This window comes from Gallus gallus, chromosome 2, assembly GCF_016699485.2.
Source record: "Gallus gallus isolate bGalGal1 chromosome 2, bGalGal1.mat.broiler.GRCg7b, whole genome shotgun sequence".
NCBI classification, from domain to species: domain Eukaryota; kingdom Metazoa; phylum Chordata; class Aves; order Galliformes; family Phasianidae; genus Gallus; species Gallus gallus.
In genome coordinates, this window is record NC_052533.1 from 141,738,865 (window position 1) to 141,755,403 (window position 16,539).

Sequence of the window (16,539 nt, forward strand, 5' to 3'; positions counted from 1 at the left end):
TTTTGTCAGTGTGTGCAATCCACTGTGTCTCCTGCAATCCCATTACTGTCCCAGATAGAGTGATGAATTTGCTGGTGTTGGCCGCTGTCTCTGCATTTTTGACCAGGGTTTCCCAGATGGCTGTCAGAAACACTGCATCAGGCTTGGATATCCTGCAAGTAATGCGGTGAGCAGCGTGCATGAGGGAGGGCAGGGCAGTGAAGCCACGGGCGGCCTTTACGGTCAGTTGGTGGCTGCTTCTCCGTGGTTGGTTTGTGTGTCTCTTGCAGCCTGGCAGATGGGCATGAGCTGCTGTGTTTGTTGCAAGTCCTTGTCCTCTGCCTGAAAGAGTAAGGAAATGGGAGACCTGAGCCTTCTCCTGATGGTAAGGTCATTTATGCCCACCCGTTTTTCATCCTCGTGGTATTCCTGCGGCTGAAATCTCTGTCCTTCTGCTTTGGAGGGAGCTCTTTTTTTGTCAGTGTGTGCAATCCACTGTGTCTCCTGCAAACCAAGTGCTGTCCATGGTATAGTGATGAATTTGCTGGTGGTGGCTGCTGCCTCTGCATTTCTGACCAGAGTTTCCGGGACGGATGTGAAAAAAATGGCCTCAGGCATGGATATGATGGAAGGAACGCGGTGAGCAAGGTCCAATGAGAGAGGGCAGGGAGGTGAAGCCAGGGGCTGCACCTAGTGTTGGGTGGTGGCTGCTCGTCCGTGGTTGGTTTGTGTGTCTCTTGCAGGGTGGCAGATGGCCATGCATTGTGTTGGCGTGTTTGTTGCAGGTCCTTGTTTTCATTACCTGAAAGAGTAAGGTAATGGGAGACGTGCGACTGTTCTCCTGGTAAGGTCATTTATGCCCACCCTTTCTTCATCCTGTTTTTCCTGGGGCTGAAATGTCCATTGCTTGTGCTTTGAAGGGAGCTCTTTTGTCAGTGTGTGCAATCCGCTGTGTCTCCTGCAATCCCATTACTGTCCCAGATAGAGTGATGAATTTGCTGGTGTTGGCCGCTGTCTCTGCATTTTTGACCAGAGTTTCCCAGATGGCTGTCAGAAAACACTGCATCAGGCTTGGATATCCTGCAAGTAATGCGGTGAGCAGCGTGCATGAGGGAGGGCAGGGCAGTGAAGCCACGGGCGGCCTTTACGGTCAGTTGGTGGCTGCTTCTCCGTGGTTGGTTTGTGTGTCTCTTGCAGCCTGGCAGATGGGCATGAGCTGCCGTGTTTGTTGCAAGTCCTTGTCCTCTGCCTGAAAGAGTAAGGAAATGGGAGACCTGAGCCTTCTCTGATGGTAAGGTCATTTATGCCCACCCGTTTTTCATCCTCGTGGTTTTCCTGCGGCTGAAATCTCCGTCCTTCTGCTTTGGAGGGAGCTCTTTTTTTGTCAGTGTGTGCAATCCACTGTGTCTCCTGCAAACCAAGTGCTGTCCATGGTATAGTGATGAATTTGCTGGTGGTGGCTGCTGCCTCTGCATTTCTGACCAGAGTTTCCGGGACGGATGTGAAAAAAATGGCCTCAGGCATGGATATGATGGAAGGAACGCGGTGAGCAAGGTCCAATGAGAGAGGGCAGGGAGGTGAAGCCAGGGGCTGCACCTAGTGTTGGGTGGTGGCTGCTCGTCCGTGGTTGGTTTGTGTGTCTCTTGCAGGGTGGCAGATGGCCATGCATTGTGTTGGCGTGTTTGTTGCAGGTCCTTGTTTTCATTACCTGAAAGAGTAAGGTAATGGGAGACGTGCGACTGCTTCTCCTGGTAAGGTCATTTATGCCCACCCTTTCTTCATGCTGTTTTTCCTGGGGCTGAAATTTACATTTCTGGTCTTTGAAGGCAGCTCTTCTGTCAGTGTGTGCAATCCACTGTGGCTCCTGCATCCCAAGTGCTGGCCGTGGTACAGTGATGAATTTGCTGGTGTTGGCCGCTGTCTCTGCATTTTTGTCCTGAGATTCCAGGATGGACGTCAAAAAACTGCATCAGGCATGGATATCATGCAAGTAATGCGGTGAGCAAGGTCCAGTGAGAGAGGGCAGGGTGGTGGAGGCCCTGGCTGCCTTTAGGGATGGATGGTAGCTGCTTGTATGTGGTTGGTTTGTGTGTCTCTTGCAGCCTGGCAGATGTCCATGAATTGACGTGTTTGTTGCAAGTGCTTGTTTTCTGCCGGAAAGAGTAAGGTAATGGGAGACCTGCGGCTGCTCTCCTGGTAAGGTCATTTATAGCCCACCCGTTTTTCATCCTCGTGGTTTTCCTGGGGCTGAAATCTCCGTCCTTCTGCTTTGGAGGGAGCTCTTTTTTGTCAGTGTGTGCAATCCACTGTGTCTCCTGCAATCCCATTACTGTCCCAGATAGAGTGATGAATTTGCTGGTGTTGGCCGCTGTCTCTGCATTTTTGACCAGGGTTTCCCAGATGGCTGTCAGAAACACTGCATCAGGCTTGGATATCCTGCAAGTAATGCGGTGAGCAGCGTGCATGAGGGAGGGCAGGGCAGTGAAGCCACGGGCGGCCTTTACGGTCAGTTGGTGGCTGCTTCTCCGTGGTTGGTTTGTGTGTCTCTTGCAGCCTGGCAGATGGGCATGAGCTGCCGTGTTTGTTGCAAGTCCTTGTCCTCTGCCTGAAAGAGTAAGGAAATGGGAGACCTGAGCCTTCTCTGATGGTAAGGTCATTTATGCCCACCCGTTTTTCATCCTCGTGGTATTCCTGCGGCTGAAATCTCCTGTCCTTCTGCTTTGAAGGGAGCTCTTTTTTTGTCAGTGTGTGCAATCCACTGTGTCTCCTGCAAACCAAGTGCTGTCCATGGTATAGTGATGAATTTGCTGGTGGTGGCTGCTGCCTCTGCATTTCTGACCAGAGTTTCCTGGACGGATGTGAAAAAAATGGCCTCAGGCATGGATATGATGGAAGGAACGCGGTGAGCAAGGTCCAATGAGAGAGGGCAGGGAGGTGAAGCCAGGGGCTGCACCTAGTGTTGGGTGGTGGCTGCTCGTCCGTGGTTGGTTTGTGTGTCTCTTGCAGGGTGGCAGATGGCCATGCATTGTGTTGGCGTGTTTGTTGCAGGTCCTTGTTTTCATTACCTGAAAGAGTAAGGTAATGGGAGACGTGCGACTGCTCTCCTGGTAAGGTCATTTATGCCCACCCTTTCTTCATGCTGTTTTTCCTGGGGCTGAAATTTACATTTCTGGTCTTTGAAGGCAGCTCTTCTGTCAGTGTGTGCAATCCACTGTGGCTCCTGCATCCCAAGTGCTGGCCGTGGTACAGTGATGAATTTGCTGGTGTTGGCCGCTGTCTCTGCATTTTTGTCCTGAGATTCCAGGATGGACGTCAAAAAACTGCATCAGGCATGGATATCATGCAAGTAATGCGGTGAGCAAGGTCCAGTGAGAGAGGGCAGGGTGGTGAAGGCCCTGGCTGCCTTTAGGGATGGATGGTAGCTGCTTGTATGTGGTTGGTTTGTGTGTCTCTTGCAGCCTGGCAGATAGTCCATGAATTGACGTGTTTGTTGCAAGTGCTTGTTTTCTGCCGGAAAGAGTAAGGTAATGGGAGACCTGCGGACTGCTCTCCTGGTAAGGTCATTTATGCCCACCCGTTTTTCATCCTCGTGGTTTTCCTGGGGCTGAAATCTCCGTCCTTCTGCTTTGAAGGGAGCTCTTTTTGTCAGTGTGTGCAATCCACTGTGTCTCCTGCAATCCCATTACTGTCCCAGATAGAGTGATGAATTTGCTGGTGTTGGCCGCTGTCTCTGCATTTTTGACCAGGGTTTCCCAGATGGCTGTCAGAAACACTGCATCAGGCTTGGATATCCTGCAAGTAATGCGGTGAGCAGCGTGCATGAGGGAGGGCAGGGCAGTGAAGCCACGGGCGGCCTTTACGGTCAGTTGGTGGCTGCTTCTCCGTGGTTGGTTTGTGTGTCTCTTGCAGCCTGGCAGATGGGCATGAGCTGCCGTGTTTGTTGCAAGTCCTTGTCCTCTGCCTGAAAGAGTAAGGAAATGGGAGACCTGAGCCTTCTCCGATGGTAAGGTCATTTATGCCCACCCGTTTTTCATCCTCGTGGTATTCCTGCGGCTGAAATCTCTGTCCTTCTGCTTTGGAAGGGAGCTCTTTTTTTGTCAGTGTGTGCAATCCACTGTGTCTCCTGCAAACCAAGTGCTGTCCATGGTATAGTGATGAATTTGCTGGTGGTGGCTGCTGCCTCTGCATTTCTGACCAGAGTTTCCGGGACGGATGTGAAAAAAATGGCCTCAGGCATGGATATGATGGAAGGAACGCGGTGAGCAAGGTCCAATGAGAGAGGGCAGGGAGGTGAAGCCCGGGGCTGCACCTAGTGTTGGGTGGTGGCTGCTCGTCCGTGGTTGGTTTGTGTGTCTCTTGCAGGGTGGCAGATGGCCATGCATTGTGTTGGCGTGTTTGTTGCAGGTCCTTGTTTTCATTACCTGAAAGAGTAAGGTAATGGGAGACGTGCGACTGCTCTCCTGGTAAGGTCATTTATGCCCACCCTTTCTTCATGCTGTTTTTCCTGGGGCTGAAATTTACATTTCTGGTCTTTGAAGGCAGCTCTTCTGTCAGTGTGTGCAATCCACTGTGGCTCCTGCATCCCAAGTGCTGGCCGTGGTACAGTGATGAATTTGCTGGTGTTGGCCGCTGTCTCTGCATTTTTGTCCTGAGATTCCAGGATGGACGTCAAAAAACTGCATCAGGCATGGATATCATGCAAGTAATGCGGTGAGCAAGGTCCAGTGAGAGAGGGCAGGGTGGTGAAGGCCCTGGCTGCCTTTAGGGATGGATGGTAGCTGCTTGTATGTGGTTGGTTTGTGTGTCTCTTGCAGCCTGGCAGATGTCCATGAATTGACGTGTTTGTTGCAAGTGCTTGTTTTCATGCCGGACAGAGTAAGGTAATGGGAGACCTGCGGCTGCTCTCCTGGTAAGGTCATTTATACCCACCCGTTTTTCATCCTCGTGGTTTTCCTGGGGCTGAAATCTCCGTCCTTCTGCTTTGGAGGGAGCTCTTTTTTTGTCAGTGTGTGCAATCCACTGTGTCTCCTGCAATCCCAGTGCTATCTGTGGTAGTGTGATGAATTTGCCGGTGTTGGCCGCGGTCTCCGTATTTTTGTCCTGAGATTCCAGGATGGATGTCAAAAAACTGCATCAGGCATGGATATCATGCAAGTAATGCGGTGAGCAAGGTCCAGTGAGAGTGGGCAGGGTGGTGAAGGCCCTGGCTCCCTTAGGGATGGATGGTGGCTGCTTGTATGTGGTTGGTTTGTGTGTCTCTTGCAGCCTGGCAGATATCCATGAATTGACGTGTTTGTTGCAAGTGCTTGTTTTCTGCCGGAAAGAGTAAGGTAATGGGAGACCTGCGGCTGCTCTACTGGTAAGGTCATTTATACCCACCCGTTTTTTCGTCCGTGGGGTTTTCCTGCGGCTGAAATCTCCGTCCTTCTGCTTTGAAGGGAGCTCTTTTTTTGTCAGTGTGTGCAATCCACTGTGTCTCCTGCAAACCAAGTGCTGTCCATGGTATAGTGATGAGTTTGCTGGTGGTGGCTGCTGCCTCTGCATTTCTGACCAGAGTTTCCGGGACGGATGTGAAAAAAATGGCCTCAGGCATGGATATGATGGAAGGAACGCGGTGAGCAAGGTCCAATGAGAGAGGGCAGGGAGGTGAAGCCAGGGGCTGCACCTAGTGTTGGGTGGTGGCTGCTCGTCCGTGGTTGGTTTGTGTGTCTCTTGCAGGGTGGCAGATGGCCATGCATTGTGTTGGCGTGTTTGTTGCATGTCCTTGTTTTCATTACCTGAAAGAGTAAGGTAATGGGAGACAGTGCGACTGCTCTCCTGGTAAGGTCATTTATGCCCACCCTTTCTTCATGCTGTTTTTCCTGGGGCTGAAATTTACATTTCTGGTCTTTGAAGGCAGCTCTTCTGTCAGTGTGTGCAATCCACTGTGGCTCCTGCAATCCCAAGTGCTGGCCTGTGGTACAGTGTGATGAATTTGCTGGTGTTGGCCGCTGTCTCTGCATTTTTGTCCTGAGATTCCAGGATGGACGTCAAAAAACTGCATCAGGCATGGATATCATGCAAGTAATGCGGTGAGCAAGGTCCAGTGAGAGAGGGCAGGGTGGTGGAGGCCCTGGCTGCCTTTAGGGATGGATGGTGGCTGCTTGTATGTGGTTGGTTTGTGTGTCTCTTGCAGCCTGGCAGATATCCATGAATTGACGTGTTTGTTGCAAGTGCTTGTTTTCTGCCGGAAAGAGTAAGGTAATGGGAGACCGTGCGGCTGCTCTACTGGTAAGGTCATTTATGCCCACCCGTTTTTCATCCTCGTGGTTTTCCTGGGGCTGAAATCTCCGTCCTTCTGCTTTGAAGGGAGCTCTTTTTTGTCAGTGTGTGCAATCCAGCTGTGTCTCCTGCAATCCCATTACTGTCCCAGATAGAGTGATGAATTTGCTGGTGTTGGCCGCTGTCTCTGCATTTTTGACCAGGGTTTCCCAGATGGCTGTCAGAAACACTGCATCAGGCTTGGATATCCTGCAAGTAATGCGGTGAGCAGCGTGCATGAGGGAGGGCAGGGCAGTGAAGCCACGGGCGGCCTTTACGGTCAGTTGGTGGCTGCTTCTCCGTGGTTGGTTTGTGTGTCTCTTGCAGCCTGGCAGATGGGCATGAGCTGCCGTGTTTGTTGCAAGTCCTTGTCCTCTGCCTGAAAGAGTAAGGAAATGGGAGACCTGAGCCTTCTCTGATGGTAAGGTCATTTATGCCCACCCGTTTTTCATCCTCGTGGTTTTCCTGCAGGCTGAAATCTCCTGTCCTTCTGCTTTGAAGGGAGCTCTTTTTTTGTCAGTGTGTGCAATCCACTGTGTCTCCTGCAAACCAAGTGCTGTCCATGGTATAGTGATGAGTTTGCTGGTGGTGGCTGCTGCCTCTGCATTTCTGACCAGAGATTTCCGGGACGGATGTGAAAAAAATGGCCTCAGGCATGGATATGATGGAAGGAACGCGGTGAGCAAGGTCCAATGAGAGAGGGCAGGGAGGTGAAGCCAGGGGCTGCACCTAGTGTTGGGTGGTGGCTGCTCGTCCGTGGTTGGTTTGTGTGTCTCTTGCAGGGTGGCAGATGGCCATGCATTGTGTTGGCGTGTTTGTTGCAGGTCCTTGTTTTCATTACCTGAAAGAGTAAGGTAATGGGAGACGTGCGACTGCTCTCCTGGTAAGGTCATTTATGCCCACCCTTTCTTCATGCTGTTTTTCCTGGGGCTGAAATTTACATTTCTGGTCTTTGAAGGCAGCTCTTCTGTCAGTGTGTGCAATCCACTGTGGCTCCTGCATCCCAAGTGCTAGGCCGTGGTACAGTGATGAATTTGCTGGTGTTGGCCGCTGTCTCTGCATTTTTGTCCTGAGATTCCAGGATGGACGTCAAAAAACTGCATCAGGCATGGATATCATGCAAGTAATGCGGTGAGCAAGGTCCAGTGAGAGAGGGCAGGGTGGTGGAGGCCCTGGCTGCCTTTAGGGATGGATGGTGGCTGCTTGTATGTGGTTGGTTTGTGTGTCTCTTGCAGCCTGGCAGATAGTCCATGAATTGACGTGTTTGTTGCAAGTGCTTGTTTTCTGCCGGAAAGAGTAAGGTAATGGGAGACCTGCGGCTGCTCTACTGGTAAGGTCATTTATGCCCACCCGTTTTTCATCCTGGTTTTCCTGGGGCTGAAATCTCCGTCCTTCTGCTTTGAAGGGAGCTCTTTTTTGTCAGTGTGTGCAATCCACTGTGTCTCCTGCAATCCCATTACTGTCCCAGATAGAGTGATGAATTTGCTGGTGTTGGCCGCTGTCTCTGCATTTTTGACCAGGGTTTCCCAGATGGCTGTCAGAAACACTGCATCAGGCTTGGATATCCTGCAAGTAATGCGGTGAGCAGCGTGCATGAGGGAGGGCAGGGCAGTGAAGCCACGGGCGGCCTTTACGGTCAGTTGGTGGCTGCTTCTCCGTGGTTGGTTTGTGTGTCTCTTGCAGCCTGGCAGATGGGCATGAGCTGCCGTGTTTGTTGCAAGTCCTTGTCCTCTGCCTGAAAGAGTAAGGAAATGGGAGACCTGAGCCTTCTCTGATGGTAAGGTCATTTATGCCCACCCGTTTTTCATCCTCGTGGTTTTCCTGCGGCTGAAATCTCCGTCCTTCTGCTTTGGAGGGAGCTCTTTTTTTGTCAGTGTGTGCAATCCACTGTGTCTCCTGCAAACCAAGTGCTGTCCATGGTAGTAGTGATGAATTTGCTGGTGGTGGCTGCTGCCTCTGCATTTCTGACCAGAGTTTCCGGGACGGATGTGAAAAAAATGGCCTCAGGCATGGATATGATGGAAGGAACGCGGTGAGCAAGGTCCAATGAGAGAGGGCAGGGAGGTGAAGCCAGGGGCTGCACCTAGTGTTGGGTGGTGGCTGCTCGTCCGTGGTTGGTTTGTGTGTCTCTTGCAGGGTGGCAGATGGCCATGCATTGTGTTGGCGTGTTTGTTGCAGGTCCTTGTTTTCATTACCTGAAAGAGTAAGGTAATGGGAGACGTGCGACTGCTTCTCCTGGTAAGGTCATTTATGCTCACCCTTTCTTCATGCTGTTTTTCCTGGGGCTGAAATTTACATTTCTGGTCTTTGAAGGCAGCTCTTCTGTCAGTGTGTGCAATCCACTGTGGCTCCTGCAATCCCATTACTGTCCCAGATAGAGCGATGAATTTGCTGGTGGTGGCTGCTGCCTCTGCATTTCTGACCAGAGTTTCCGGGACGGATGTGAAAAATACTGCATCAGGTATGGATATCATGGAAGTAATGCGGTGAGCAAGGTCCAGTGAGCGAGGGCAGGGAGGTGAAGCCTGGGGCTGCACCTAGTGATGGGTGGTGGCTGCTTGTATGTGGTTGGTTTGTGTGTCTCTTGCAGAGTGGCATATGGCCATGCATTGTGTTGGCGTGTTTGTTGCAGGTCCTTGTTTTCATTACCTGAAAGAGTAAGGTAATGGGAGACCTGACACTGCTGGTATGGTCTCTTTAAATGTCGTTTATCCCAATCTGGTTTTCCTGGGGTTTGAAATCTCCATCCTTCATCTTTGAAGGGAGCTTATTTGTCCATGAGTCATTCCAGTGTGGCTTCTGCAAACCCAGTGCTGTCTGTGGTAGTGTGATGAATTTGCTGGTGTTGTCTGCTGTCTCCGTAATTTTTGACCAGAATTTCCTGGATGGATGTGAAAAAAACGGCATCATGCTTGGTTTTCATGAAAGTAATGCATTGAGCAAGGTCCAGTGAGAGAGGGCAGGGTGGTGAAGCCAGGGTCTGCCCCTAGGAATGAATGGTGGCTGCTCCTTTGTTGCTTTGTGTGTCTCCTGCAGCCTGGCAGATGGGCATGAATCGACGTGTTTGTTGCAAATCCTTGTCCTCTGCCTGAAAGAGTAAGGAAATGGGAGGCCTTTGACTGCTCTACTGATAAGGTCATTTATGCCCACCTGTTTTTCATCATTGTTTTCCTGGGCTGAAATGTCCATGCTTGTGCTTTGAAGGGAGCTCTGTTATCTGTGTGTGCAGTCCGCTGTGTCACCTGCAATCCCATTACTGTCCCAGATAGAGTGATGAATTTGCTGGTGTTGGCCTCTGTCTCTGCATTTTTGACCAGAGTTTCCTGGATGGATGTGAAAAATACTGCATCAGGCTTGGATATCATGGAAGTAGTGTGGTGAGCAAGGTCCAATGAGAGAGGGCATGGAGGTGATGCCCAACGGTTCCTTTAGGGATTGGTGTTTGCTTCTTCTCTGTCGTTGCTTTTTGTATCTGTTGCAGCTTGATGGCATTCCTTTGTTTGACCTACCACTTTTCATGCCCTTTTCTTCTCCATACCATCTGAAGTTGTTTTAGTCTATGCTTTATTCTAGTGGAATGATAAGTGAATCCAACTGGTATCATTGTGTTTTTTTTGAGGCCTGAAATCTCCTTAGCTCTGTGGTTTAGGGGGTCTTTATGACACCTGTTATGTTTTGCATCAGGTTGTGTAACCCCAGTCCTGTACTTATTACTGTTTTTAAATGGCTGCTGCAGGCCCCTGCCTTGGAGTTCTGGGAAGAGGTTGCCATGATGAGTTTATCTAATGCGTCAGGAGCCGCTGCTGTCATGCAAGTGAGCAGGTGTGCAAGGTGTGAGAGGAGAGGGCAGGGATGAGAAGATTGGTATTGCCCTGACTTGATAGCACATGGCTGCTCCTCCTTTCTTGCTTTGTGTGTCCTTATATCCTACATCTCTGCTCTGTACTGTTGTGTTTGTTATGTTCACTTGTCTTCTGCATACTGTTAGGAAATGGATAGATGGTATTTCTTTTCTGGGATGTTAAATCATTGCAAGTCATTATCCATTATTTACTTTCCTGTGGTGTTAAAGCTGCTTTACTCAAGTTTTTAAGTCTCTGTTGCCTCGCCATAAGACCCTCATGAGCTTCTTTCACAATGGTTCTGTCTTTATTTTACAGTGTTTTAATTTTGGCCTTGGCCCCTCTTTCTCGTGGTTTTAGGAGACTTTACTAGTTTGAGTGTAAATGTCTTCCACTGCAGTGGCTGTCATGCCGCCAACCAGATGGACATGTTCTGATTTCAGAGTGCAGGCATATCTGTGTGTACCCGTACTGATGGATCTTGATTGCTCTTTTTTTGAATCACAGACTATCCCAAGTTGGAAGGGATCCACAAGGATCATCGAGTCCAACTCCTGATGCCACACAGGACCATCCAAACCCTATGCCTGAGAGCACTGTCCAAACACTCCAACTCCAGCAGTTTTTGTTTCTTACAGCATCACATCTTGCTTTGATGGTACATGTTTCTGGCATGCCCTTTATGTCTCTATAGTGTATGTAGGAACTGGAGAAAAGGCACTGCTGAACTGGAAAGATAAGTTAATTCTACCCATACCCCATCCTGTTTTACCTAGTGTGTGAAATCTCCATACTTCTGATGCCATTTGAGTTTTTGTCACTGAGTGTGATCTACATTTGCTGTTTCAAACTGTACAATGTCCATGTTACAGTGATTAAATTTCTGGTGTTCACCACTGTTTCTGGATTGTTGAGAAGAGTTTCCCAGGATGAATGTAAAATGTACTGTAGCAATACTTTTTACAGTCATGGAAGTAACCAGGTGAGAAGGTTGTGAGTGGAGATGTCTGGGAGGATATTACTGTGTCTGCCTATAATAATGTAAGTTGACTGCTTTTCCTTTTTCCTTCTAAATTACAATCTGATTCATGACTTATAATTGGCTTGTTTATGGAATGCACTTTTTTCTCTATCACATACCTAATTGAGATTTGTCACTGTGTTACTGGAAATGTAATTTATCCAAACCCCTATACCATCTTTTTTTTTTTTTTTTTTTTTTGTAGTGATCTTCACCTTTTTTCAGGGGAGCTCATTTTCCTAGGGTTTTAATATGTTTGAGCTCTTTTTTCCATGCTACTTTTCATTTTACAGTTGTAGAATGTTCTTGTCTTACCATACCACTGACTGCATGTTATTTATGTTACCCTAGGATGTTTTTCTTCTGTTTTGCTATTCAGACAAGCGTTTGAAAGCCTTGTTGTGAGCTTGGGGGAGAACTGGATAGGGTAGGAGGATCTGCCCACAGTGATTTTAGTTGGTTCTTCTTTCATTGTTCCTTCTTTGACTGTCGCAGGCCTTGAGAATGACATCACCAAAACATGGAACACCTCTATCCTCTCACTCCTCCACAAATCCATTTGAGAGTGTCTTGACCTTTTACAAAGACAGAAGGTCATTCATCTAAGGACTGAGGGACACTCAGACCCTGACTGTAGCCCATAATGATCTGAATTCAGCTGGAATCTGCCTGTAGCCATGGACAAAGGGAACTCTCAGCACCAACCACTTTCTCTTTCTGAACCATCTGAAAATAAATTTTTTAATTAATGATCTTATTGGCTGATTCTTCTTGTTTGGGCTGTCTTTTTAAGAACACTTTCTTCTTTTTATTTCTTTTCTTTTTTTTTTTTTTTCTGGAGGAATTTCTTAAGCTTCAATTTCTTAGCAAAGAGCCCCCACTGGCAGGGGCCTTCTAAACAGATTTCTCTCTTAATCTCTTGTTTGCAAGGACTCACCCTTCAGTAACTCCTGCTAGATCTTCATTTCCAGTTTTGGTAACCTAGTTCAAGTTCCCATTTTGGATCATAGCTTTTGCTACCTGATACCAAATCTGCTTTTCCTTACATAAAACCAGATTCCTTGCTCTGCCTTTCTTGCTACACAGAGAGCATGAAAGAAAAAGAAATGCAAAAGAGCATCACAGAAGTCGCATCTCTGCTTCTCCCCAAATGCATTCCCCTTCAGCTACATGTCGGACAACAAAACAGTATTATTCTCCAGTGGAAGTGCTGGAATAAAACATCTGATTGATTTGCATTTGAATAAAACATCTGCCTTGCTTACACAGAGTCAGTGGACATTTTTGAGGATACACTGGCAGCTTTGGGTTTGCCATTTGATCTCAGATATTTGGTCCATACAGTATGCTCCTGTTTTACAAATCTCTTCTGTATATTGCTTTTCTGAGGTATTAACAGAAAACACAGATAAACAGCAATGCAGCAGTGAGACCCTGAGGGATAGAAAGAAATGTTTCAAGAAACATTTAGACATTGTACTGATGGGCATAGTTTACTGGGAAATATTGGTGATAGATGGACAGTTGGACTGGATCATCTTGAAGGTCTTTTCCGACCTTGATGATTCTGTGACAGCCCCTTGGGTTGGCATGAATGTGGTTAGATGCAGGTAGAATGCAGTTTGACAGTAAGGTGCAGGTGGGCCCTGGCAGTCAGCAGCTTTGGCCCATGTTTGCTCACAGCAGTCACCTCACTGTAGTGATGTGCTTGCTAAACTGGTGCTCAACCTGCTGTATTGTACTCAGGGCCAGAAAACCCCTAGTGCTCCCCACTATATCTTCTCTTATAATCACTGGGAAATTTGCCTCAAGATAGCAAACTGTCTGGCTGTTTTGTTCTTATTGAGTGAAGTCAGACCAAAAGTTATTTTCTTAAATGAGGAAGCACTGAACTGGAACAAAATGTCCAGAAGACAACTGCTTCCTGCTGTCAGCTTGCAGGGTTTCCAAAGGCAGTAGATTTGCTCTTTGCACCACACTGAACTGGGTGGTATGTTTCACTGCACAGGAGACTGTGCAAGTACACAAGACATATTTGTTTGCTAAATGAGTTGGGAAAGATGAAAATTAATGGAAAAATGATTGTGGGACTCTATATTGTACTTATAGGTCAAAAGCAAAGAATGCAGAAGCAAGTACAAGCAAACAAATGAAGCTTGAGACTGCAGTATCCTTCTGCTATGGACTACAGCAGCAGTTGACTTCTGTGGATTGCTGTGAGTGAAGTGTGGAGGTTTAAGAACTGCCTGTACTCAGTGAGCTCTTTATGGGACGTAATACTGCACAAGGAGTACCGTGATCATACAGACAGCCCTTTCCAGAATCCAGCCCTGCTGCTGAAGCCTGAACAGTGCAAAAACTCAACAAAATCATAGCATCATAGAATATCCCAACTTGGAAGGGACCCACCAAGGATCATCGAGTCCAACGCTTGGCTCCACATAGGACCACCCAAAATTCAAACCCTATGTCTGAGAGTGTTGTCCAAATGCTCCTTGAACTACAGCAGCTCGGGGTCACGACCAGTGCCCTGGGCAGCCTGTTCCATGCCCACTGCCCTCTGGTGCCGAACTTCGTCCTAACCCCCAGCTGCCCCTCCCCTCACATAGCTCCACGCCGTTCCCTCAGGCCCTGTCACTGTCACAGAGAGCAGAGCTCAGCGCTGCCCCTCCGCTCCCTGTGAGGAGCTGCAGCTGCCATGAGGCCTCCCCTCAGCTCCTCTGCTCCAGGCTGAGCAAACCAAGGGACCTCAGCTGCTCCTCACATGTCTTGCCCTCCAGAGACTTCACCATCTTTGTAGCTCTCCTTTGGACACTCTAATAGTTTTATGTTCATCTTATATTGTTGCACCCAGAACTGCACCCAGTGCTTGAGATGAGGCCGCACAGCACAGATCAGAGGGGACAGTCTCTTCCCTCGCACAAATCCAGCTTGCTATCAACCAGAACCTTCAGATCCTATTCTGCAGGGCTGCTCTCCAAAGAAGTATAATAATATGGAAATGGCAAAACCTTGTCACCACCTCTCATCACTGTTATTGTTTCTTCTGTGCATGTGCTGGGGCATGGTCTCTGCACCAAACTTTTCTCTCTCAAATGCCATGTAACTATGCCTTAAATGAGCTAAAGGTAATCCTTGCTGGATACCAACTTGCCAAACTCTGAATCATGCCAAGTTTTGTGGTGTGGTCGTGCAATGTTGAGGATCTCAAAGGATTTTCTCCTTCTCAGTTCTGGTATTTCAGAAGTTTTTTTAAGAGAGAGAAATTCAGTTTGAATTCCTCAGTGTCACAGAATTAAAAATCCATCTTCCCCCACCAAAAGTACTGGAGGATGATGGAAGGATCACTTGAGCTGAAACTTCTTGGGCCAGTGCTGATTTTAAACTTACCTCCGGTCTTTGAATGTTATTGCCTGCAAAATAGGGCCAGTGAGATAGAAAGAGGTGGAGCAATACAATTGCTGATTCAAATAGCATTACTCCAATGTTTTTTAGGGTCTGCCTTAACCTTGAAGTACCTTTAAAGGTATTTTAAAATTGGACACTCTTCTTTATGCTCTTTTTTTTTTTTTTTTCCTCTGCCTCATACACACCATATTTAAAGGTATTTGTCTTGTTATGATATGGAGAGAAAAGATTAAGTCATTAAATCAAATGTTTGCGATTCCCGGAGAAGTCACCTGAAGATTATTTATAAGGGTGAAGTCGCTGAGGTTCCTCTGGAAAAAAAGTATAACTGCAAATCTGTGACACAGACGATTTGTGACAGGAGATGAGTCATCCCCTTTCCCTCCTATCACACTCCTGGAGTTAACATTGTTGACTGATAACAGCCTGTCACATGAGGGCTTGTTTTCCATTGACTTCATCAGCAGCTGCTGCAAATCTTGGGGCCAAGTTATCCAGAAAAAAATCCAGAGCATTTCCAGGAGGGCTGTGATAAGGTTCTGTGATAAGGCAGGGGATTAGAGGACCTTGCTTTTCTCTTGGAGTCTTGCACCAGACAGCTTTGCAAAGTCAAGAGCACTGCACTGATTAAGACTGGCACAACAGCCAAAGTTGTGCCTTACAGGGGGATTTTCCATTTGATTTAAACTAAGAAGGTAAACTAATTACGTGAATGAATGTTTCCGGCCAGGCAATATCAACCATCTGAACGCATTTAGCCAATGAACTATTAAGTATAGTATATCTTTAGCATCACGGGAGACAGTAACTTACCCTCATGGCAGCTAATCACTGCTGCCTCGCTCTGCCTGCAGCCCCTTGGAGTTCCACCTACTCATCAACAGGCCATTGGCGCTCAGTCATGCACACAGCCATCTCCAAATAGAAATGGTCCTGCTAATTACTACTTCTGCCCTCACTTATGCTGGTGTTTGGAGTAAGATTCAATCCTAAAATGGATCTCAGCAGTACAAGAAGCCTGTCTCACACTCCCTCTCATTTAATGTGGCAATTCAGATTCTAATCTACACCGAGGCACAGCCATTCATTTGGTGCAGACAGTAACCTTGTCTTTGTGAGCTGCGCTCACCGTAACATTACCGTCTGCACCACTGTTGCATTAATAATAATTTCTAGCCTTAAATAGACAATGCAAAAAGAGTATAGATTTTCTGAAGCAATGAAATGTATAATAAAAACAACCTGCACCTACAGAGACAGTCATAGAATCATAGAATTGTTTGGATTGGAAGGAACCTCAAAGAGCTTTAAATGAAATCTTCTTCCTTATATTCAAACTGCTCTCTTCTTCCCTCTCAGCCCATGACCCAAGCACTCTTTTCTAAGGGCTGAGAGGAATTTTCTGAACTTGTTATAGAATCATAGATTCATTAAGGCTGGAAAGGACCTCCAAGATCATCCAGTCCAACCATCATCCCACCACCACCCTGCCCTCCCAACCCATGTCCCCCAGTGTCACACCTCCACAATTTCTGAACACCTCCAGGGATGGTGACTCCACCATCTCCCTGGGTGGCCTGTCCCAGTGCATTATGACTTTGTCCAAGAAGAAATTTTTCCTGATAGATCTTTGTTCTCCTTTATTTTAGGCTGGAGTACAGTTTTAGTGCAGGACTGACCATCCTGTCCCTGATAGGCAGCTACAGTTCAGCACTGAGCTTCTGTTCCTCATTGTACCTCTTTGGACCTCAACATCTTTTCCTGCAATTCCTAAAGACCATTGGTGACAATGACAGCAATGTCCAGAATATGTTCTTAAATATTTGGAATTCTGTCAAAGTTACCCTTAGGTTTTTTCTACTAATGTGATCCTGACTTTTTGCTTGGGTTTGCCTATACAGGGACAATCAAGGAAGTTGCTTTAAATGAACTAAAAGCAGGAGTTTAAAGTGAATTAGCCAAATTGCATTAAGCCTCCCATTTCACAAT

General features: G+C 47.6%; 1 long non-coding RNA gene across 1 annotated transcript; it reads left to right on the forward strand.

Annotated features, from left to right (window-relative positions):
* The first annotated feature begins 8,528 nt into the window (after positions 1-8,528).
* On the forward strand, positions 8,529-11,905 carry LOC121109578. Its single transcript, XR_005857258.1, has 2 exons — positions 8,529-8,740; positions 10,629-11,905. It is a non-coding gene; the product is annotated as an uncharacterized LOC121109578 (long non-coding RNA).
* The last annotated feature ends 4,634 nt before the right edge of the window (positions 11,906-16,539 follow it).